This window comes from Myotis myotis, unplaced genomic scaffold (genome assembly GCF_014108235.1).
Source record: "Myotis myotis isolate mMyoMyo1 unplaced genomic scaffold, mMyoMyo1.p scaffold_m19_p_15, whole genome shotgun sequence".
Lineage (NCBI taxonomy): Eukaryota > Metazoa > Chordata > Mammalia > Chiroptera > Vespertilionidae > Myotis > Myotis myotis.
The window spans coordinates 19,572,927-19,597,291 of record NW_023416319.1 but is presented as its reverse complement, the minus strand read 5'-3'; the positions used below and the strand labels follow the sequence as shown (position 1 = coordinate 19,597,291).

At 38.2% G+C, this 24,365-nt stretch overlaps 1 protein-coding gene across 6 annotated transcripts in view; it reads left to right on the top strand.

Moving 5' to 3' along the window:
- The window catches only part of R3HCC1L (R3H domain and coiled-coil containing 1 like), a 72,692-nt gene that overhangs the window by 23,834 nt on the left and 24,493 nt on the right, over positions 1–24,365 (top strand). The window lies entirely within an intron of this gene.

Sequence of the window (24,365 nt, the reverse complement as noted above, 5' to 3'; positions counted from 1 at the left end):
TTTAGAGGAGAAGTCATTTGGGGATACGTGAGCTTAGAAAAATAGGGCATGTGGGTTCTGGAACTTGTATCACAAAGCTGGAGTCAGAGTCCATTTCTTCTAACCACATGAGTGGAAGTAACTTAGATACAGAGTCCAGTTATACAATTCTGAATTGCTGAGAGTACAGGCTAATGTGGGAGGAACAAAGAGGGCATGCGGTCCAAATAGACAAGCTGCAATGAGTATCTGAGAGCAAATGGATGCAGAAGTGTGCTTGTGAAAACAGGGAAGGATTAGTACTTAGGATTTAATATGTACACAAGAGAATAGAAGCCAGCCAGCAGACTAGATAGAAATAGCATTTTAGGATTATGTGCAAAAGACAAAATTTTAATCTGTTCTGGTTTTAATTGCCCTCTTTGATGTTGGTAGGTCCACTTGGTATATCCAAGGCTATACATGTTTGAGGTTAGTGATTATATCACTGACAAACTCTTTGTGGTTTATATGGTTCTAATAACTTCACTGGATACACATATTCACAGGTCCACTCACTACTACTGCAGAGTTCATTTCACAGAACTGGCCAGTAAAAAATTGGCAGGCAAACTAGCTTTTCAAGTGCTCCTAGGAATGGAGCCCAGCTGTTCCCTTTGGACTTTGAGCTGTTGGGATTCATTGGGTTAGCAACTAGAAAGAATGGAACTAACATTTTCAGTCTAGTTCTTGACAGCAAAGCAGAGGTGTTAGAATTTCTGTTTTAGAGGTTTACACTGCAAGTAACTTAACCTGATTGTGTGTCTTAATATTACTGGGCTTCTGACCACTGAAATATGGCTTGGATCGATGGTGGTTTGGAGAAAGTAGAAAGAGGGCTATCCATCATTCAGAGGCTCCATCTGATAATGCTGCTTTCACCAAGCAGCCATCTGTCCATCTATCCATCAGTAGGATGAAATGAGATTTAGCGGAACAGGCAGCTGTAACTCTGAGACACTTTCTAACCAAGGATTGCAGTCCTGGCCTGAGTGTGACCACAAAGCACAGCACTGGGGTTTGGCGGGATGTGGCAGCAAGTGCAGTCTCATTCCCGTCACTGCAGCCTAGAGAGTGTTCAATATGAGGCCAAAGCACAGCCTTATTTCCCATACAAAATTGACTAAACTTGGGGTGACAACCAAACAGTAATTCTTCTGCTCCATACTGTTTTACAAGTTGAACAGACCCTTTTGATGGAGAATTTTTTTGTTTGACTTGGAGAAGAAATAGAATTAAGATGTGATTTCATTTTGCTGGAATCCCACCACACAGTTTAACCTTTAACCTGTATAGTATATTGGCAGAATGCTTTGTAAATGTTTCAGGAAGACCACCTTTTTCTTAATTGAAGACACTGTGGGTACTTCTGCTGGCAATTCCCAGTTTGTCATGGTAATGAGACTAAATTAAATTCAAGGATAATTCAAAATTCTATTTTCTTCTTAAGTAGAAATTTTTACCTAGGTTGTTAGGTAGCAGAAATTGGATTTTCTTTCTCTTCTCTCTATATTAGTGGTGCCAATATGAAAGGAAAGAAAATGTGGACAGGAAAATTAGTAATAGATTAGAAGCAAGAAGCTGGATTACCCCTAAAATGGATAATCAGGCTCTAAGCACTGATGTTAACTGTTGTCTTCCTGGTTTTCCTGCTTTTCCAGGGTACTGAGCCTTCTGAGAGCCTCCTGGTCAGTATAGTACTGTGCTTATGTTGCTATCCTGGTACTTTCCCTAATCATGGGGCAGCATCCTTGTTGTTTTTTTGTTTTTGTTTTGTTTTTTGCAGTGGCCACTTCAGACCTCACTCAACTCCTGCTCTTTTTTCTGAAGTCTTGCTTTTCATTTCAGATTGGGGGAGGGGTCCAGGGAGCCTAATGTACTGGAGATGCCTCGGAAATTAGTGCCTTGGATGAATTCCTGGGCCTATTAATCCACCGGCAGTTTATGCATCCTGACATTCATAATCTCAGTAGGCTGCTGATGTTCCTGATTAATGGGTCCAGGGGCTGTCCATCCGTCACTTCACATTAATTACTGAAGAGGTGTTTTTCCAGTGATTTACCTGACAGTGGGCTGTGATAAATACCCCTAAGCAGAGTGGGCAGTGATTAATCATAGGGCCACACCCCTCCCCCACTTACCCTTCACCCTAACCACAGGCCAGCAATGGGACCTGATGAAAGAGTGCCCCCTCCCCAAAGCTATCTATCTTCATAATTGTTTGTGGATGCATATTCATCGGGGCATGGGACCTGGCAGATAGCATTCTAGAATTTGTGCCAAAGATGATGAAAAATAAATCTTCCCAGTAGGAAGAGTAACTAATTTGCTTTTACATGGGGCAGAGAAGTATATATAAGCTGCCTTTATGTTACTTTAAAGAAATCTGATAGAAATATTGCTTACCTCTATGCATAAACTCAGCACTGTGATAGTTGCTCTGCAAGCTTGAAAGAGAGGAGAAAGCACAGTTTTCGTCTTTGTGATATTTGTAGTCTTTTTTGGGAGAATCTGTGAACAAATAGGAGACATGAAAAAACATTTCAAGGCACTAATATAATCATGGGAGGATTGGGATAGAACTCCGGGGTTCTATGTCTTACATTGAGACCTTAGAAAATGAAATTTAAATATTTGAGTGTTTTGCGTGTATCAGACACTGTATTCAACTCTGGAAATATGAAGATGAATGTGATTCAGTGGTAGATCTCAGGGAGTAAAAGTGTAGTGCTCCTGGATTTTTTTCTCAAGCTATAAAATAAGCTTTTCCAAGAAGTTAAGTACCTTAAATGAATTTAAAATTAATTTAAAATTTAAAGTGGTTTAAAATGAACTTTAAATAAAATTCCACATTAATTTTTTTTCTCTGAATTGAGCACCTGTTGTGTTTCTGGGGATACAAGACGCATTTGAGAAACAGTATCTGCTCTTAAGAAACTATATTATAGACTATGAGATGACATTTATAAATGAAACACTTAAATAGGAATATAAAATAGTATATAATGACAAATGAATACCAAAGATAATTAATGCAAAAGAAATCACAGAAGGGTGAAATCAGTGTCTTCAAATAGTTAAAGGAAAAAGCTGGATTTGAGATAAGCCTTTTGTAGTGACTAGGATTGTATAACCAGGTAATTCAAAGAGGGCATTTCAGAAGTTGGCATGAACAGACTAGATTGAGAGGCCATCCGGTGCAGAATGGAGGATTTGTATCTGAGAGTGTTAGAAATATGACTGAAACAGTAGATTGACAACAAATTGTGGAGAACCTTGAATGCCAGAAAGCTTAGTTTATATCTTGTAGGCCCTGGTAAGTCACTAAGTTTTATGAGCAAGGAATTAGGAAAAAAAAGGTGTGTTTTAGAAAAAATTATTATATCTGGACATATTTAATATCATTTGGACTTGCCAGAGTATTTTAGACTATTCAGAATGAAAAATTGTGAGGGTCGCCGAAGGAGGAACACACGAGGCCAAAATGGTGAGGGATTACAAATTTATTCCATCATCTGCAAACCAGATGGGCTGAGCCACCAAATGGCGCCAGCACCCGGGGACAGGAGTCAGATTTTTTTTTTTTTAAATATATTTTATTGATTTTTTACAGAGAGGAAGGGAGAGAAACAGAGAGTTAGAAACATCGATGGGAGAGAAACATCGATCAGCCGCCTCCTGCACATCTCCCACTGGGGATGTGCCCGCAACCCAGGTACATGCCCTTGACCGGAATCGAACCTGGGACCCCTCAGTCCGCAGGCCGATGCTCTATCCACTGAGCCAAACCGGTTTCGGCAGGAGTCAGATTTTTAAAGCACTTTTGGCGGGCTTTTTCTGGGCGGAGAATTCTCTTTGCATGTCTGGGGAGAGATAGTGGTCTTCGCAAGTGGAATGTGATCTCAGCGAAAGGGAATGTCCATTGTGAAGCAACCCGGAGGTCAGTTCCTCGGGGAGGGGTATGATGCAATTATTTGAGCAAAGCTAACAAAAATTATCCAGATGAGAAATACAGTTTTATATATATCTCTGAGTGCATTGCAAAAATTGTGTGGTTTGTTTATATAGGGAGTAGGAATAGAGTTGATAGTAAAAGGAGACTGAGTTTTACAGTCATTACTCATGCAAAGTTGAATAAGTCATGGAAGTTTTAGGTAATGACTACAGAATTAAATTAGGCAAGACTATAGCCCTAATTTTAAGAAAGAAATAGATCTTTAATCTTACTAATGTAACTTCATTAAAGCTGCACTAATTACTCACTGGTTTTGGATAGGTATATTTTAAAGCCAGTAATCAGAAATTAAAGAATCAGTGCTGTCAGTTGTATTTTGGTAGGAATTTCTAGGGAATGTGGATTTTTTTTTTCATTTAAAGACTGTAGATATAATTTACATACAGTAAGATTAACCTTTTTAAGGATATATATTCTGTGAATGTTAACAGAAGCATATAGTCATGTTACCCGTATAATTAAAATACAGTACAGTTCCATCAATCCAAAAATTCATCTGTGCCCCTTTATTATCAATGCCTTACCTAAACCTAAGCTTTTGGCAATTATTGATATATTTCTTGTCCTTAAAGTTTTGCCTTTTCCACAGTTTTATGTAAATGGATTTGTATTTCTCTAGTGATAAATTATGTTAGCAGTTTTTGGTGCCGTCTTTATAACTTCTTTGATGAAGTATTGTTCAAATTGTTGTTTGTTTTGGATATCAAGTTTTGAGAGTTTTATTATATATTCTGGATAAAAGTCTTATCAGTTATGTGATTTGCAGATATTTTCTCCCATTTGAGGTTTGTCTTTTTATTCTCTTAACAGTGTCTTGAAGAGCAGATTTTTTTTTTTTAAACCTTTATTGTTGAAAATATTACATAGGTCTTCCTTTTTCCCCTATTAACCTCTTCCAGCCCACTCCGTCCCTCCCCTCACCCCAAGACCCTCATGACTCCATTGTCTGTGTCCACAGGTTATGCATATATGCATATAAGCATACAAGTTCATTGGTTAATCTCTTGCCACCCACCTTCCCCTGTCTTCTCTCTGAGGTTCAACAGTCTGTGCTTCTATGCCTTTGGGTCTATTTTTGTTCATCAGTTTATTTGATTCATTAGCTTTCACATATGAGTGAGATCATGTGATACTTATCTTTCTCTGACTGGCTTATTTCATTTAGCATAATACTCTCCAGGTCCATTCATGCTGTAAGAACAGAAATTTTTAAATTTGATGAAATCTTTAAATTTGTAAAAAATTTTAATGGATAATGCTTTTGGTGTTGTATCTAAGAAACCTTAGCCTAACCCAAAGTCACAAAGATTTTCTCCTGTATTTTCTTCTAGTAGTGTTATAGTTTTAGATCTTATGTATAAGTCTGATTCATTTTGATTTAGTTTTTGTATCTAGTGTGAGATATGGATAGAGTAGTAAGAAGTGACAGGTGGTGAAGAGTCAGAAACAATAAAAAGCAGGTGCTGTGTGAAAAAATAGTAATTTGGAGGTCATGATATAGTTTGTGTTGGTGAGAGCAACCTGTCACAGTATGCCATGATGTGTCACTTTATACATGGCCAATTTAGCAGTTTGAATAGAGCTATTTGCCTACTCATTCTGCTTCCCATTAATGAATGTTTTCTGCAGACCTTTGAATAAGGTCTACATGAGGTCCTTTAAATCAGCAGTCATCAACCGGTGGTCCGAAAGGTTGGCGATTGCTGCTCTAAATAATACCTAGCTTAAAACCTCTTTTTTCTTCAGTCCAGGTATTTTAAAGAGGAGGCCTAGACTCCAACTATAGGCCTAATGTCACAAATTGTCTTTATTCTGTTAATTTAAATTACAACATACTCTATATAATAAAAGCCTGATATGCTAAGTGTCTGATCGTTTGTTCAACCAATCAAAGCGTAATATGCTAAATATATGCTAAGGCCGCTCAACTGCTCTCTATGACGTGCAGTGACCACCAGGGGGCAGACAGTCGACCAGTCGCTATGACATGCACTGACCACCAGGAGGGCAGATGCTCCGACCAGTAGATTATCTTGCTGCTGAGGTCTGGCTGATTGGGACTGAGTAAGACAGGCCGGATATGCCCTGGAGCCCTCCCGCAGTCCCTCCCCAGCTGGCCAAGCTCCCACGTCCCTCCCCAGCCCTGATTGTGCACCGGTGGGGTCCCTTGGACTGGCCTGCGCCCTCTCACAATCCAGGACCCCTTGGGGGATGTCAGAGAGCCAGTTTTGGCCTGATCCCACAGGCCAGGTTCGAGGGACTTCATTGGTGCACGAATTCATGCACCGGGCCTCTAGTATTTTATAAACCTGGTTTGAATAGAAGTGAGAATAAACCTCCAAGTAGATATAGGAATTATTTTGCATTTTTAAGGATGAAATATGTCATTGTATTAACTAGTGCAAGTTCATTTATGGAAGAATGCATTAAGAAAACTATAGGACAATCAGTTGTGGTTCATTAGCAGATTTTAAAATATGAAGCCATTTCTCTGCTGTCCAAGTATAATTTTTCATGTTATTATATTATACACAAGTACCTCTGTGATGTGCTGGATCAAGTATATGTTAAGTTATGCTCTTTTGCAGAGGAAAGACATTTCGTGGTTTTTTGCAGAATGAGCTTGACATTGGGAGTGGAGGGCCTTAGAAGTGTGGAAATTGAGTGTATTTTTAATTTTATTATTTTGTTAAAGACTCTTGGTTAGGTGGTTTAATCTTTTGATTTTTTTAAAATTTCTCTTTTATTTTGCTCTATAACCAAAATTCCAAGTCATTTAAAATAGAGCATTTTTTTTTATCCCTGCTGTGAAAGTTTCTGATGTTGAAATATGCTGTTTTAGTATGTTTTTTAAACAATCAAGTGAAACAACTTACTGAATAAATTCATTTAAATTATAAGAATCTAAAAATTTTTTTAAAAAATATATCATTGATTTTTTACAGAGAGGAAGGGAGAGAGATGGAGAGTTAAAAAAATCGATGAGAGAGAAACATTGATCAGCTGCCTCTTGCACACCTCCTACTGGGGATGTGCCTGCAACCAAGGTACTTGCTCTTGACCGGAATCGAACCTGGGACCTTTCAGTCCGCAGGCCGACGCTCTATCCACTGAGCCAAACCGGTTAGGGCTAAACATTTTTAAATTCAGAATGAACTAGAATAGATTTTTTTTAAAAAGAGCAGCATAAATAATATTTTATGGAACTTTTTTCAGTCACATGGGTATGAATCTGAATGTACTGTGTCATGATGTGAAATGTTTTTAACTGGAGTGCAAAAAATTTTGACAAAAAATTAGCTTAGAAAGTCTTTCTATACAGGATTCTGTGCTCATAGGAGATACATCTCATACACAAGCTTTTTAAAAAATATAGAAAGGCCTAGATCAGTGGTTCTCAACCTTCTGGCCCTTTAAAAATAGTTCCTCATGTTGTGACCCAACCTTAAAATTATTTTCGTTGCTACTTCATAACTGTAATGTTGCTACTGTTATGAATTGTAATGTAAATAGCTGATATGCAGGATGGTCTTAGGCGACCCCTGTGAAAGGGTTGTTCGACCGCCAAAGGGGTCGCGACCCACAGGTTGAGAACCGCTGGTCTAGATGCAGATGCAGCAAAATGTAAATAATGATTATCTCTGTGAGATGAGAATACAGATTTAATTAAAAGGTTTATTGTATAATGCTTTTGTGTTAGGGAAAATACAAAAATCTTTTTTGGGTTTTGCACTTCATTAAGTTTTTTCTTAAAACGAGATTTCCTCTATTATAGACCTGTGAGTCATCCATTATCTTTAAAAATGGTAACCTGTTTAAAGAAATCTCTTTTTTTGGAGACTCCCACAGGTAGTAGCCCATAGTGACCCAAGATAAAGAACTTTGTAATCTTTTTTGTCATCAGAATCCTGAGCACTTTATAAAAGTTTAAAGTATATTTAACTGCTACATTTACAAGATGGCCCAGTACTCCACAAAGATATAGGCTAGCATTACTAAAGAAGCAGAATTTTTGTTCCTTAGACTGATTGGATTCAAATGACTGAAGAACTGATTTTGTACAGGCTTTAATGAATCCTAAACTTCACTAAGGCAAAAATAACTTTTAAGAAAGTTGTTGCATACGTGAGCTTGATATATGTGTAAATCCTGAGGCTCAGATGCCTTAACTGCCCTGAGGAGGATTCAGAATATCATACTCTACTTAACACTCCTCTTGCATTTCTAATAAAATATAACAAAGCAGGAATTGGTAGAATTTCTAATCTTATAGTTGCTAATTTTTGTTCCAGTATTTGAAAACAATAGTAAATATGCCTTTATTATAGTTAACCTCCCTATCCTCTGCTTGCATCATCAGTTTCTCCCTCCCTATTATATCATTCTTCCTTACCTCAACTGCTCTCTCACCCATTCCAGTGAGGTATTTGTCTCCCCAACCCACTGAAGCCATTCCAATGTCACCAACAATGTCTGTCCTATCAAATTTAGTAAAAATATTCTCAGTTCTTCCTTTTAACATTTAAAGCAAATGATTATTCTTGTCTTTCAAAAATATTTTCTACACTTGGCTTCTGGGATGCTACTTCTGTTTTCTTCCTTAATCTCCTTTGCAGGCTACATTTCTTCTTTGTGACCTTTGGGATTTAGTTTAACCACCATGGCTCAATCCTCTTGACCAGCCGTGGGCAAACTAAGGCCCGCGGGCCGGATCCGGCCTGTTTGAAATGAATAAAACAAACAAACAAACAAACAAAAAGACCGTACCCTTTTATGTAATGATGTTTACTTTGAATTTATATTAGTTCACACAAACACTCCATCCATGCTTTTGTTCCGCCCTCCGGTCCAGTTTAAGAACCCATTGTGGCCCTCGAGTCAAAAAGTTTGCCCACCCCTGCTCTTGACCCTCTATCTTTGTTACTCCCTGGATGGTCCTGTTCCTTGGCTTGAATATTTATTTCCAATTTTTGCACCGCCACTGCGCTTTAAATTTGTATATCCAATTGTTACTTAACTGTACAGGATGTCCAGCAGGCATTCAAATTAAAAATGTTCAAATCACAATTTTTGATTGCTGTTTTCCCATTTCCTGCCCTAGTCTTCCCCATCTTGGTAAATGTAACTGTGATCACTCAGGTTGATCAGACCAAAACTCTGAGTGACATGTCTCTTTCCTTCTTCACATCCCATATAGTCAGTACACTAAGGTTTTGTTACCTTTGCTTTCAGAATATATCATTAATCCAACCACTACTTGTTACCTCCTTTGTTACTACCCTAGACATGGTGAGTGTCTGTTAGTTTTTAGACTTCTTTATAGATTTTCCTCCTTCTCCTCTTACCTCTTATAGTCAGTGTCTCACATTTTTGCTAGAATGATCTTCAGCAAAGGTTAGTCAGATCATGTTATTCTCTTGCTGAAACCTTTCAGTGATTTCTCAGCACATTCACAATAAAAGCTCTTGCCTTGGCCTTCGAGCCCTACTTGTTCTGGCCCTTAGTTATCCTACTGACCTCCGTGTCCCTTTCTCTGCTGTTACCACGCCTGTTTTCCTGTTATTTGTTAGACACTTCAAGCTTGTCCTACCTCCGAACTTTGCACTTGCTCTTATTTTTCCCTATAATTCTCTCTTCCCTAGATAATTTGTGTGACTCACTGACTCAATTCAAGTATCAGCTCAGGTATTAACTCAGAGTGCTCTTCTCCACTTATCATATGGTCTTCCTTCTAAAATAGCCATACACCCCATCACTTTGATCTCTTTCCCTGCTCCATTTTACTCCATTGCCTTTATCATTATCAGGCATTATATGTTTAAATATATGTTTGTTTATTTTTTTGTCTCCGCCATTACAATGTGAGCTCCTTGAGGCCAGAGACTGTTTTGTTCATTGCTGTGTTCACAATGCCTGGATAGCACTTGGCACATAATAGATATTTAATAAATGCTTGTGGAATGAATCAATGAATGGGGTCCCAAATCTTAGAGGTTGGGGTCTTTCATTTATTGTGAAGTCTAAGTTGCCATGATTTAACATTTACTTAGTACCAAATTCAGTGCTATGGCATTGTAAATACAATGACAACAAGTAACCCTACATTGAAGAACTTACTGTTTAGAAGGGAGCTGGACATGCAAACACATAACTGCAAAGCAATATGATAATTGCTTTAATAAAGGTATACTAGTTATGTAAAGGTATATAGTGGGTACTTAGGACCATAATATATCAGGGGGCTTCAGTTACAAAGTTATAGAGGAAGTAACCTTTAAGGTGAGAATTGAAGGACAGGTAGAGACTGTCAGGCAGATATCCGACTGAGAAATTGTATCCCTTCAACCACAGAGGTGTAAGAAGGCAGCTGGGCATGCTTTTTTATACTGCCAGGAGTTGGAATTGATGAAATATAAAATCTGAAATTAGGAGTGGCTGGGCAGATAGGCAGTTCTAGGGATGGCAGTGGAGCTAGGTCATATGGGGTCACATATACTATACAAGATACTTTAAAGTTTGTACATGAAAAGAGCCACTGAAGAATTTTGAGCTAGGAAATGAGCAAATCTGATTTGTATTTTAGAAAATCACTGGAAGCAGTGTAGAAGTAGAATGAACAAGGCTTGGTAATTGATTGAAATGTCAGGGATAATGACTTCCAGGTTTCTGGCTTGAATAACTGTTAGCGATACCATTCACCAAACTATGAAATTAAGGAAAAAAGAACAGTGAGTCTTTCTGAGGGGATGGCTAGAATTTAAAAGTATGTAATCAACTTTTAGTGCTTAGAAATCTATTGGTTTACTTGTGTCATGTAATATATTTTGTATATTACAGATAATTATAAACATGTTAAATTTACTTTTCATATATTTTTATAGTTGGACATTTAGGCTGCTGAACTGTTGAAGGATGTTGGCATCTCTTGGTTTTGCTAGCTTGTAAATAGACTAATGAGAATAAGAATTCTTAAGATAGTATAGTAAAACAAAGAGAGTAGTTTTATTAATATGCATAGAAATAAATCTGAATCTGGGGGCCTCGATAGGCCTCTTTAAACATATATAAAAAGCCCTCTTTTCAGGAAAAAAAGTTAAGTTAGAAGAAATGGTTCTAAATTTGTTGAGGGTAACTTTTACCACATAGGAATGTTGTCTAACATGTCTTGTTTTCTGATTTATGAAACATAAGCAGACTTCTTTTGGTGCTTTATTTTTTTGATCATTTTGAACATATGGAACATTAAAATGTTTGTGCAGAGATAAGCTTATCTGTACGTTCATGTTTTAGTTGATTTCTTGCTTTGGCATATTCCCTTGTGCTAAAAGTGGAAAAATCTGATAAAAGTGGAAAAATCTGAAACAGGCAAGACACAAGAGAAAAAGTAGACTGTTTATTCTTGTGGCATTAAGGATGTGGCAAGATCTTAGACCAGCACTATATCATTAGAAATATAACACGAACCACATATGTAGGCCACATATGTAATTTTAATTTCTCTAGTAGCCACATAAAAATATAAAAATAAACAGATGACATTAATTTTAATATGTTTCATGTAACCCATTATATAAAAATAGTACCATTTCAACATATAGGTAATATAAAAAATATTAATGGGGCATTTTACTTTTTTGGGGGATATACCAAATCTTTGAAATCTAGGGGTATTTTACATGCACAGCACATCTCAATTTAGACAGCCATTTTTCAAGTGCTCAGTTGCTATGTGTGGCTAGTGGCTAGTGGCTAGTGGCTAGTTTATTGGACAATATAGTTCTAGATCATTCTTGACCAAAAAGTAGAGATTGCTTCAGCATTCTGCAACATTTAAAGGTGTCTTTCCAACATCAAGTGATTTGTGTACTGTTTGTTTTATTGTCCAATCAAGTATATTAAAGACATCACTCTTTTCTTCATTTATCATTTTCCTGTTTATAGTGATTTTGTCCAGTAAAAATCTGTTCATCAATTTCATTGTCTTTGCTTTCTCCAACACCAATTTATAGTAATGGCCTCTTAATCTAAAACAATAGCAGGTCTTTAAATTTTAATGATTTTTTAATTTAATTACAAAAATACTACATTTATGTTAACAAATTCGAATAATAGTGAGATATAGCTATAAAAATTAATAATTCTTTTCCCTCATTTTTTTGCTCCCTCAGATGTAACTATTAAGAGTTTAGATAATAGCATTTCTTGTTGTTAAGTGAGAAAATTAGTACTTTGAAAATACTTATTAGAGTGGACCTATTTAAAATGAAGACTAAAGTTTTATAGTTATTCATGAAAAATTTAGGTTGTAATTACAGCTGTGCTAATTCTTAGAATTAACAAAGAATGATGCACCTTCTTGGTATAATTATTCCACTAAAATTATGTGACAGTCTGATAGCATCCTTCACAGTTTGTTTGATTTTTTTTTTCTTTTAGTATTTATCATATACTAGTAGACTAGCCTAGTGCATCAGTTTTACCAAAACTATTGAGAATGTTCTTGGTTTCTCAAGAGATTTTTCTTAATTTTTGGCATTTTATTCTTTGATTCCTATTCTGTCATCATCCTTCTTGGGTTTTCCCTTCTTCAGTTGTTCACTGGTTTGATTCTGCCAGATCTTTATTCCCCAAGGGTTTTGCTATGAGATGAACACTTCCTTCAATAGTATTTTCATAGATTTCATGAAATCCTGCATTCTTTTCAAGTTTTGTATTTTCACTTCAGAATTGAATTGCATTGTGTTTACTTTGTATTATTGGATATAATTATTGGATATAACATTAGACTGTTAGAGATTGATGGGCAAAGCCAGGATACATAGTTGAAGTAGATGTTAGTGTCAAGTGGAAATGGATTCTGTAGGCAATCATGGCACATTTTGAATAGTACTATATTATAAGGGCTTTTGATTCCCTGTGCAAACTTGTAACTTAAGGAACTCAACTGCCTATTTAAATAATAGCCAGCCTTTATTTATTGACACTTTTACAATGACTGGAAAATTTTTATTCATGCATTATTTTATTTTATTTATTTAGTGTGCCTATGAAATAAATTTACTGTCCTCATCTTTTGTTTTGAATAAACTAAGGCTTAGAGCAATAAATTTTGCCACAATAAAGTTATTTGAAGTCAGAGCTAGTCAAGGCGATGGGATTCTAACCCCTGAACTACAGTCCTTATTTGACTGCATACTCATGTACATGCACATACATTTCTATTTTATTGGTTTTTAGAGAAAGAAATATGGATGTGAGAGAGAAACATGGATCAATTGCCTATAACACATGTCCCAACCAAGGATTGAACCCGCACCCTGGGTGTATATGCCCTGACCAGGAATTGAGCCCTCCATCTTTAGTATATGGATGATGCACCAACTAACTGAGCCACATCAGTGAGGATCATACGCTACTTTTGTGCAAAAAGATGGATTGGATTGTAAATTCTTTTCACTTAGCATTATGTTTTGGATATCCACCCAATGTATGGATGATCCATAACTTTAGAAAATTACTCCTGTTTAGATTGTTTACAGTTTTTAAGAAAGAAACATTGATGTGAGGATAAGCTGCCTCCTACACGCCCCCGCTCCCCCCAACTGGGGATTGAGACTACAACACGGGCATGTGCCCTGACTGGGAATTGAACTGGCAATCTTTCGGTGCATTGGAGGACACTCAGCCAACTGAGCCACACCAGCCAGGACGATTGTTTACAGTTTTTGTTTATTTTTTATTTTACTGAAGTTGCTGTTCTTGATAAGAGGCTTAGATTTAATTACCATGCGTGAAATAGGACTGGAGGCATTGGGCCTGGGACAGATGAGTTGGAAACTGAGGTTACCTACTAAAGCCTTAAATCTCAAAGCATTGTACTCTCAATCTAAGGGTAGACTAGGAAAAAAAAATTACTCAGTTACAGAGAAAAATAAGGAAACTTGTCTGTTTTTATCTGGGTTCTGAGTGAAGGGGAAAGTTTCCTGAGATTTTGTAGCTATTGTTTTACTCGCATGTGAGTTTGTTTCATATTTTATACTTATTGCATGGTCCAGAATACCTCAGAGTTAAAAATTAACATTAATGCAGAGCCACTACATAGAGAAAAGCTTGTAGTCTGACTGCATGGAATTCCCACTGATATTGCTAAAGTCCCACTGTAGTGGAGCACACTATTTTTTTTTTTTAAGTTATTAAAAAAAAATTGACAGTGCCTTAAGCAAAAGTCAGATATACAAGAGGCAGTAGAATTAAATTTTCAAGAAATCCAAAAAGTAAAACTATTAAATAGTAAATACTTAGTATTATAACAAAAATGAAATCTAATTATAAAATTAATAAGACCAAAGTGATCAGGTGCAGTGGAGGGGACAAATAGGACCTTAGTCATTAAAATTTAAAAACTGATTGGATAGGACAAAATGCAGAATAGACAAATATGAAAAGAAAATTGGTGATATTGAAGATGAATTTAAAGATATAACCCTGAATGACTAGAACTGGTAAAAGACTAATAGCAAAAATATTCAAATAGTGTTGCTCTAGTAGAAAACTAATAATACTAAACACATACTTAAACACATAGTAGACATTTAAGAACACCAAGTTCATAAGATAATATCTTGAGATTCATCAGAGAAGAATGAGAGATATCTACAAAAAGCAATGACAAACTGACAAAAACATTTTTTAATAGTAACAATAGAAAAAATGTATTAAAAGATGGGAGCAGTGTAAAGATACTTTAGGATGAAAACTAAGAGTACATATGGAAGGGATTGTGAAGTAAAAGCATTGTACAGTTGTCTAGAAGACAGATACAAATAATGATTAACTTTAGATATTTAGACAAGTACTCATATTAGAATGCTAAGAAAGTACTGTGATCAGTTTCTATATCAATATATTTGAAAACTTACATCAAAGACATTTTCTAGAGCAATTTGTGAAACTGACTCAAGAAGAAGAAATTTCAATGGACCTTAACATTAAAGAAAATAAATTATTATTAAACATTTTCAACAAAAATTACTATTCCCAGGCAGTGCTACAGATGACTTATACTAAACATTTAAGGAGAAGCCTAGCCTTATACATAAATTCTTGACTTATATAATGTGTCTTATAGTAACCTTGATAACCCAGTCATGTAATTCCCAGTACTAGGAAGGAAAATGATAGACTGATTTTACATGAATATACAAGCAAAATCCTCAGTAAAGTATTGGTAAGCAAGCCAGGCAGTTTCCTGACATTGGATATTCCATATTTTTCCATTGATTTGAAGTTCCACATTTATTATAAAATGAATTCCCATATAAATGTGGATCAATTTTTAGTGGAGGAAGGTATATATGTGTGCTTCATCTGTCATTTGAATTGAAAATCTAACTGTTGAACCTTGTATTCACGATGTTTACGTTGGCATTTTACTATATACTTTACATAAATATCTTTCTATTGCATAATTTTGCAAGTCATTTGAAGGGGATGTCAGTGTCAGAACTCTGTACACCTCTTTTGAAACATTGCATTATTCTATAGAATATTTAATAGTTCAAACAAATGGAAGTTGGAAGTAGATTTCCACAAAATGTTTTCCCCTCATGCCCTCACATACATGTCTATTAACATGTATGAATTGATTGTGCCTTGTCTCCTTCCCAAAGGAATTTGAGATGGCTTTAAAAAGGGACAGAGAAATAAATATTACCAGCCACCTGGGATCGATTAATCATTGTGTTTGAACTCCAAACTTAAATTTTGTGTTTTCTGGAAAAGAGCAGAAAGAGACACGTTATGCTCTGTCTGTTAAAGGGCGAATGACTTTGAGAGACATGCATGCTTTTTCCCTTCTTTTTACAATGGGACATTGGATAAGGTGATAATTACTTTCATCATCCATTTGCAAAAGTTAGAAAATATTCTTCAGGTATATTAACCAATTATGAAAGCTAAGATTTTAACATGGAGTCTTAACTCAGGGGATCTTAGTTTCTGAGGTGAGGTAAGATATACGGTTTACTTTTGCTTTCTGAAAAAATGCCAAGGATTGACTAGTAAATGTGAAGGGACTTGTAGAGTTGCAAAATCATCATATTGCAACCATCATAGTAAATTTTGGATCAGATTAAAATCATTAGTGTATGTAAAATCTAGGGAAATTTTGATGAGGAGCAGGATATTTACATGCTTTTTAAGTGTTTACCCCACAGACTGCTTATTAATTGCAAGGGAGAAAATACACAGTAATTATATAGTAGAGAAATTGGACAATACCTTAACCAGGTGATCTAAGTTAATATCATCACTGAAGGAGAGATGGAAATCACGTGCCTCCAGATGTGATGCCTTGAGAAGGACACGCGATCACCTATGTATTATTGTGGCTAAGAATGTATAACCTCAATCTAATAATTAGGAAATGGCAGGCAGACATTAAATGAGGGATGTTTAATTTTAAAAAGGGGGTTAGGGGGAGCTAGTCTTATTAAATGTCAGTCCTATATAATAAAAGGGTAATATGCAAATAGACCCTAACAGCAGAATGACTGGTCACTATGACACACACTGACTACCAGGGGGCAGACGCTCAATGCAGGAGCTGCCCCCTGGTGGTCAGTGCGCTCCCACAGGGGGAGCTCTGCTCAGCCACAAGCCAGGCTGATGGCTGCCAGCACAGCGGTGGTGGCGGGAGCCTCTCCCACCTCCTCAGCAGCGCTAAGGATGTCTGACTGCAGCTTAGGCCTGCTCCCTGTTGGTGAGTGGACATCCCCCGAGGGCTCCTGGGCTGCCAGAGGGATGTCTGACTGCAGCTTAGGCCTGCTCCCTGTTGGTGAGTGGACATCCCCCGAGGGCTCCTGGGCTGCCAGAGGGATGTCTGACTGCCAGCTTAGGCCTGATCCCCCTGGGGAGTAGGCCTAAGCCAGCAGGTGGACATCGCCTGAGGGGTCCCAGACTGCAAGAGGGCACAGGCCGGGCTGAGGGACCCCCCGAGTGCACAGATTTTTGTGCACGGGGCCTCTAGTGTCATAATAAAAGACAATGAAGAGCTATGGAAACTTTCTAACATGTAGGAGGCTAAAGAGACATGGTAACTAAAAGTATTGCCTGATTCTATACTGGGTCTTGTATTGGAGAGGGAAATATGCTATAAAGGAAATGACAGAGTCAACTGACAAAATTGGAATACTTATGTTAGATTTGATAAAGGTATCAATGTTAGATTTGCTTACATTTATAATGTGTAATTATGTAAGGATACGCCTATTTATAGGAAATACACTGTGAAATATTTAGGGGTAGAGGGCCATGATGTCTGTAATTTGTCCTCAAAAGTTTCAGGAAGAGAAGTGTGTGTGTGTGTGTGTGTGTGTGTGTGTGTGTGTGTGTGTAGGGAGGGGTTGAGGGAGGGAGGAAAAGAGAGACAAAAAAAGGGGAAGGAGCATGCATGATTGCAAAAATGGTAAAACAAGTGGGGTATAAAATGTTAACGGTAGATAAATATGGGTAAAGGTGTACAGGTGCTCATTGCGGCATTTTTACTTTTGTAATTTATCTATAAATTAGAAATTATTTCCAAATAAAGAGTTAAGACAAATATATGGTTTAGTTATGATGCATTCTAATGAGGTAACAAGTAATAGAGCTTAGAGAATTTGTTCTGGAAGAATGAATAGTTAACATGCCCATTCAGCAGTTTCAAATATCAGATGTCTCAAGTGAACTTTGTTAAGTACTGGATCAAATCAGTTCATGGTTGAATTATCCATTGAGTGCCTTAAGTGTCAGTATTCCCTATTGTTGATTGAAGAGGGATCTATATGTTTTAGATACCAAATGTGGACAGTGTTGACATTCTGTTATAGAAATGTAAAAGCCTGATTTGACTTGTTCACTTACTCAGGAAGATGGGTCAGAAAGATAATTAAAGGAAGTTACTGATACTTCTCTCTAGGAGAATTTGAAATTGTAGAAACAATTGGACAGGAGCTCATATATGATTTCAGTGTTCAGAAGTATAGTTAGAAAAAATGATTTGGCCTAAAATATTTTAAGGCGTGTATTAGCACTTAACTGCCCACTATTGTAAAGGAATCTGAATTTTTATCCCCTTTAGAAAATGTAATTTTGAAAAGAACTACATGCTGATGACTAATCCAGGATGAATTAGCTGAAAAATACAACCTAAATAATTGATTCTCCCCTACAGATAAGAAGCAAATGGAACTGATAAAAACACTTAGAACATTGTGAAAAAGTTAAAACTGTTTTTTAAAAGAGAGAAAGAGCCCGGCTGGTGTTGTTCAGTGGTTGAGTGTCGACCTATGAACCTAGGAGGTCAGGGTTCAATTCCGGTCAGGGCACATGCCCGGCTTGTGGGCTTGATCCCCAGTGTGGGCGGCAGCCAATCAATGATTCTCTCTCATCATTGGTGTTTCTATCTCTCTCTCCCTCTCCTTTCCTCTCTGAAATCAATAAAAATATGTTTTTTAAAAAAGATAGAAAAGATCAAGTGCTTTTAGTAAATACTTAGGTGGGAAAATTTTAATCCAAGATACATTTTAAAACTTGCATAATACAGCCAGCTTTTATCCCAGTGTTAAAGGCCTTTCATGCCTACATTTACAAAAGAAATTTATAACAACACAAGGCTTTAAATTGAATTGGCTTTATCTTGAAAGTCCACAAGATGGGGATGCTCCTTTTTTGTGTGTCTGAATTATTATGAAAGGATTGTCACAACCAATGGTGTATTGGAGCATCTCCTACTAGAGCCAGGGGTGGGCAAACTTTTTTACTCGAGGGCCACAATGGGTTCTTAAACTGGACCGGAGGGCCGGAACAAAAGCATGGATGGAGTGTTTGTGTGAACTAATATAAATTCAAAGTAAACATCATTACATAAAAGGATATGGTCTTTTTTTTCAATAGTTTTATTCATTTCAAACAGGCCGGATCCGGCCCCGCAGGCCGTAGATTGCCCTCGGCTGTACTAGACTGAGAGATGATTGTTAAAATTTTAGGAATTTTGCAAACTGATTGTTAAACATGGCTATTATTAAAATTTAAATTATATAGCTTATTATTATTAAACTAGAGGCCTAGTGCACGGGTAGGATCCGGATCCGGCTGGCCCGGCCCCAATTGGGGCCCAATCAGGGGGGAGGAGCCATGGGCAATTGACTGGTGGGCTCTGCCCCTGATTGGGGTGGGAGGCCAATTGGGGGTGGGGAGGGGCTGTGGGGAGTGGGCCGGCTGGCCACACCCCCGATTGGTGTGGTGGTGGCGGGGCCAGCCGGGGGAGGGGCTGTGGGTGGTAGCCACTGGCCTTGCCCCTGATCGGAGTGGGGGGGGCGATCGGGGGCAGAGCTGGCTGGGGGGAGGTTCCGTGGGCTGATTGGGGTGGCATGGGGGCTGATCAGGGGTGGGGCCAGCCAGCCCAGCCCCTGAATGGCGTGGAGGGCGGGGGGGTGACCGGGGCCAGGAGAGGGGCTGTGGGTGGTTGGCTGGCCACTCCTGCCCCCAATTGGTACGGGGGTTCAGTCGGGGCAGGGCTAGTGGGGGGAGGGGCCACGGGCAGTTGGCTGCTGGCCCTGCCCCTGATCGGAGTGTGGGGGCTGATCTGGGGTGGGGCCAGGCAGGGGGAGGGGTTATAGGAGGTTGGCCAGCCGGCCCTGCCCCCTATTGGGGTAAGGGGGGGTGATAGGGCACGGGGCCGGCCAGGGGGAGAGGCCACGGTTGCGGGGGAGGGGGGTTGGCCAGCCACCCCGGCCTTGAGGGAGAGGCCTATTGGGAGCAGGGCTGGTGGTGTAAGGGGGTTAAAGGGGTGAGGGGTTGGGGGGAGAGGGGCCACAGGAGGTTGGCCGGCCAGCCCCACTCCCAATCGGGTGGTTCACTGGCTGCAGTGGGCGTCATAGCAACCTGTCGTTTCAGCGTTTCAGTCACTGACTTTTTATATCCTATCTAATAATAGAGAAACATGGTAATTAACCATAACTTCGCTACCCTTCCCATTGGCTAATCAGGGCGATATGCAAATTAACTGCCAACCAAGGTGGCGGCCGGCAGCCAGGCAGCTGAAGCAAACAGGAGGCTTGCTTGCTCCAGTGATGGAGGAAGCCAAGGTTCCCCTCCTGCTGCTGCCGGCCTCTGAGCTTGCACTCTAAGAAACAATGTTGCAATTATAGAACCTAAACAAGTTCCAGAAACCTGCTTTCAGCCATCAGAGCTGGAGCGAGCAGGACCGCAACAGTGTTACAATTATAGAACCCAAACAAAGCCAGATACCTGCTTTCAGCAGCCGAGGTCTCAAAGCTGGAGCTGAGCCTCAGAGCTAAAGCTGGCTCTCAGCTCCAGTGACAGCCATAGAAGGTAAATAAATCCTAGAATAAAAAAAAAAGAAAAAGAAAAAAAAGGAGAGGTTGGGAGCTTCAGTCACCCGCCCTCAGCCCCTCACCCAGGCTGGCCAGGCACCCAAGTGGGACCCCCACCCTGATCTGGGACACCCTTCAGGGCAAACCAGCCGGCCCCCACCCATGCACCAGGCCTCTATCCTATATAGTAAAAGGGTAATATGAAAACTGACCCTAACAGCAGAAAGACTGGGAATGACTGGTCACTATGACACACACTGACCACCAGGGGGCAGACGCTCAATGCAGGAGCTGCCCTTTGGTGATCAGGTTGCTCTCACATGGGAGGAGCTCTGCTCAGCCACAAGCCAGGCTGATGGCTGCCAGTACAGCAGTGGTGGTGGGAGCCTCTCCTGCCTCCTCAGCAGCTCTAAGGATGTCCGACTGCAGTTTAGGCCTGCTCCCCGCTGGCAAGTGGACATCCCTCGAGGGCTGCCGGGGTGCCAGAGGGATGCCTGATTGCCATCTTAGGCCCAATCCCCCGGGGAGCGGGCCTAAGCCAGCAGGTGGTCATCCCCTGAGGAGTCCCAGACTGAGAGAGGGCACAGGCCGGGCTAAGGGACCCATCCATCCCCCCCCCCCCCAGTGCACAAATTTTTGTGCACCGGGCCTCTAGTATATAGATAAATGTCATTTATAAAAATGTAATAAATACTTCAAATTCATCACTTTGTAGTTATCTTACTACATATTAATATGATCCATGACCTTGAATTACTTTTGTTTATTATACCTTATGATTGAAATACTGTATCATGATGTACTACTGTATGTCTTTTCCCATTTTCATGTTTAGTATCATTACCACAATGATAGCTTAAAATTAGCCACAGTAGGAATATCTACATGGCAGTTGGGCAAATGCCCTAAGTCAGGGCTTCATTATTGTTTATTGTCTAGACTTTAAGTGATGGACAAAATACTAGTAATGCAAACTTAAAGTGTCATGTCTTTACCTATTACATTGTCATAGCTCAAAAATTTGAAGATATATCCTTCCATTCAAAAACTGAGTCAGAGTGGCTCACTTTGTTGAGCGTTGTCCTCTGCACCAAAAGGTTGCAGGTTGGATTCCCGGACAGGGCATATAACTGGATTGTGGTTCAGTCCCTGTTATGGAAGGCAATGGATGGTTGTTTCTCTCTCACATAGTTGTTTCTCCCATCGATGTTTCTCTCTCCTTCCTAAGTATGTCCTTGGATGAGGATTTAAAAAAGCAAAGTTATTACTTCACATTGTTTACATCGTTGAGATAAACAAAAATATCAATCATTATTTCAAACTAGATTTGGAAAACTGGTTGCTAAACATTATCAGCACACCGCTGGTCATGTCATACTTGAATTCAGTGTTTTGGTAGGGAATGGATAATAGCATAAATTTATTATTCTGTTATTCAGCTTTAGGAAATTGTATTATGACAATATGTGGGCATTAACTAAGAATAAAAGAAAAATTGAGATTTAAAAGTCATTAGCTGTAGCACATAATACTTTTATTTATTTATTTATTTATTTATTTATTTATTTATTTATTTATTTATTTTCAAATATATTTTATTGATTTTTTACAGAGAGGAAGGGAGAGGGATAGAGAGTTAGAAACATCGATGAGAGAGAAACATCGATCAGCTGCTTCCTGCACATCTCCTACTGGGGATGTGCCCGCAACCCAGGTACATGCCCTTGACCGGAATCGAACCCGGGACCCTTCAGTCCGCAGGCCGACGTTCTATCCACTGAGCCAAACCGGTTTCGGCAGCACATAATACTTTTAAATTTGAAGCCTTTGATATATGTCTGTTAGAGATGAGAAATAGAATCATAGAATTTAGTTTAAAATTAATCCAGACCTATCTGTTTTACAGATAGAAATTTTTTCTCTAGTGTATCAGTCAGTCATTCATACTGTTTTAAATTATTCTAGATACAGAGTTTATTGCCTAAAAATAGTGTTGGAGAACTCTAGAGTTCTTTTTCTATTGAGCTAAGCTTTTATTTATTTATTTATTTATTTTTATTTTTACCATTTGGTTCTGGTACTAACTTCTGCAGAAATATAGAAGCATAGAAACATAGAAGAAAAAATTTGTTCTGTATAGTAACCTATGAGGTATAAAGGTAGCAGGGATGTTCCTATTTAGACTTCTTTGGTCAAGAAGTATATCTTTAGTTCCTTTAACCATACAGTGTATGGTATATTTTCTAGACTGTAATCTAAGACTGTTGCCTTTCTAAACTTCTAAATCACTACCTTTGGTCTCTTAATGACTTTGTAGATGAAGTAAAAGCTATTAGATTCTTGTACAAATTGTACACAGGTCAAGTATTTGTTAGATTCTTTTTAACTCAAAGCAGATCATGGTGTTATTGTTATTCGTGCTTGTGTTTTCATATTACTTTTAGCACAGCATTCTAGATTGTAGAAATGATATTAAATTTAATTTTATAATTTTTGGTATTTATTAATCCTTTTATTTGGAGTCAATTGCAGATTTGATAAACACTCAATGTCTTTTGTTTACATTGAAATGATTATTTAAAATGTTGAATTTCAAAGGGCTATGGGGACATAGTTCTCCTTTAAATAACCTCTAAACTTACTTCTGCCCATTATCCTTACTTTTTGTTGTGAGTCTACCTACCAGTTCTCTTACATAGCTCACATTTCGCCATCTTATATACAGAAGTTCATCATAATGTATTTTGCCAGATGCTTTGCTGAAATCAAGATATGCTATGTCTATGGCATATCCTCCAGTGGAATACACATTTGTACTTCTGTCTTTGAAAAGTAGGCATTTAAAAGAAATCCTGGCATGGCTCAATGTTAAAGTCATATTCTTCCACAAATGCAAAAATAGAAAATCCACGAAGATTGGTGGGCTAGATAATTAAGACATCATAAGAGAATAGGGACAAGCAGATCACTTGGGACACTGGATCAATCAAGGTCATGGTATATACCTGGACTGAGAAGAAAATAGCCTGTGCCATGAGAGCACGACTCCTTTACTGAGGAAACAACATGAGGTGGTGCCATGCAGCCCACATTCAAGTTACCTGAATCAGGTGAAGTTTTAGGGATCTGGAATAGAGTGGACAGGATTTTTTAGCCTTTCTTTTCATCTTATTATCTCTTTCCTTTGAAATGTATGTGGTGAAATAATTAACAATGGGTGCTTCTGAGTGTCTATGGTTGTTTTTTGCTACATATAGCATCTCCTTATTCACTTTATTCTGGACAACCTAATACATACTTTACTTTTTTGAATATTAAAAGAATAACTCAATATGAAATTGTCTAGCACATTTATTTATATTTTTTGGTAGTTAAAGGTTTATTTAACCTTTGTTAAATATTTCCCCTTTTTAAGTTCCATTGAGCAACCATGGTGGAGGTTGTCAGGAAGTTACTAGTGTGAATTGTCTCATCTCATTCCTTGGCCTCCACCCTTCTTCATTCTACTCAGACCTGTTTTGTTGCTGCTGGAAAGAAGAACAATTTATAATAGGTCACTTGATTAAATAGTAATAATAGAATAATGGCTTTCTCTCTCCCAGTACCTATTTCTTCCTAAAAATCATAGTTCAAAAGCAGTCCCTGATTAGTCATCTTATTTCCTAGCCCACATTCAAGTTACTCACATTCAGTTATTACTCTTAAAAAATTATACTTATATGTAATATTTATGTTGAGCCAATATATTTTTAGGTGTCCTCCTTGAGTATATTCTTCAATGTAAATTATGACCTTCTAGAATATGGAGATGGTTGTGTTTTATGAGTACTAGATAAATACTAGTTCAGATAATCTGTTTTAATTCAGCCTAAGCCAAGGCTACTTGTTTAAAAAGTAGAGAGCACTTGGGAGGTAGAGGTAAAGGATTTGGGGAATATGAAGAAAGAGGATATATG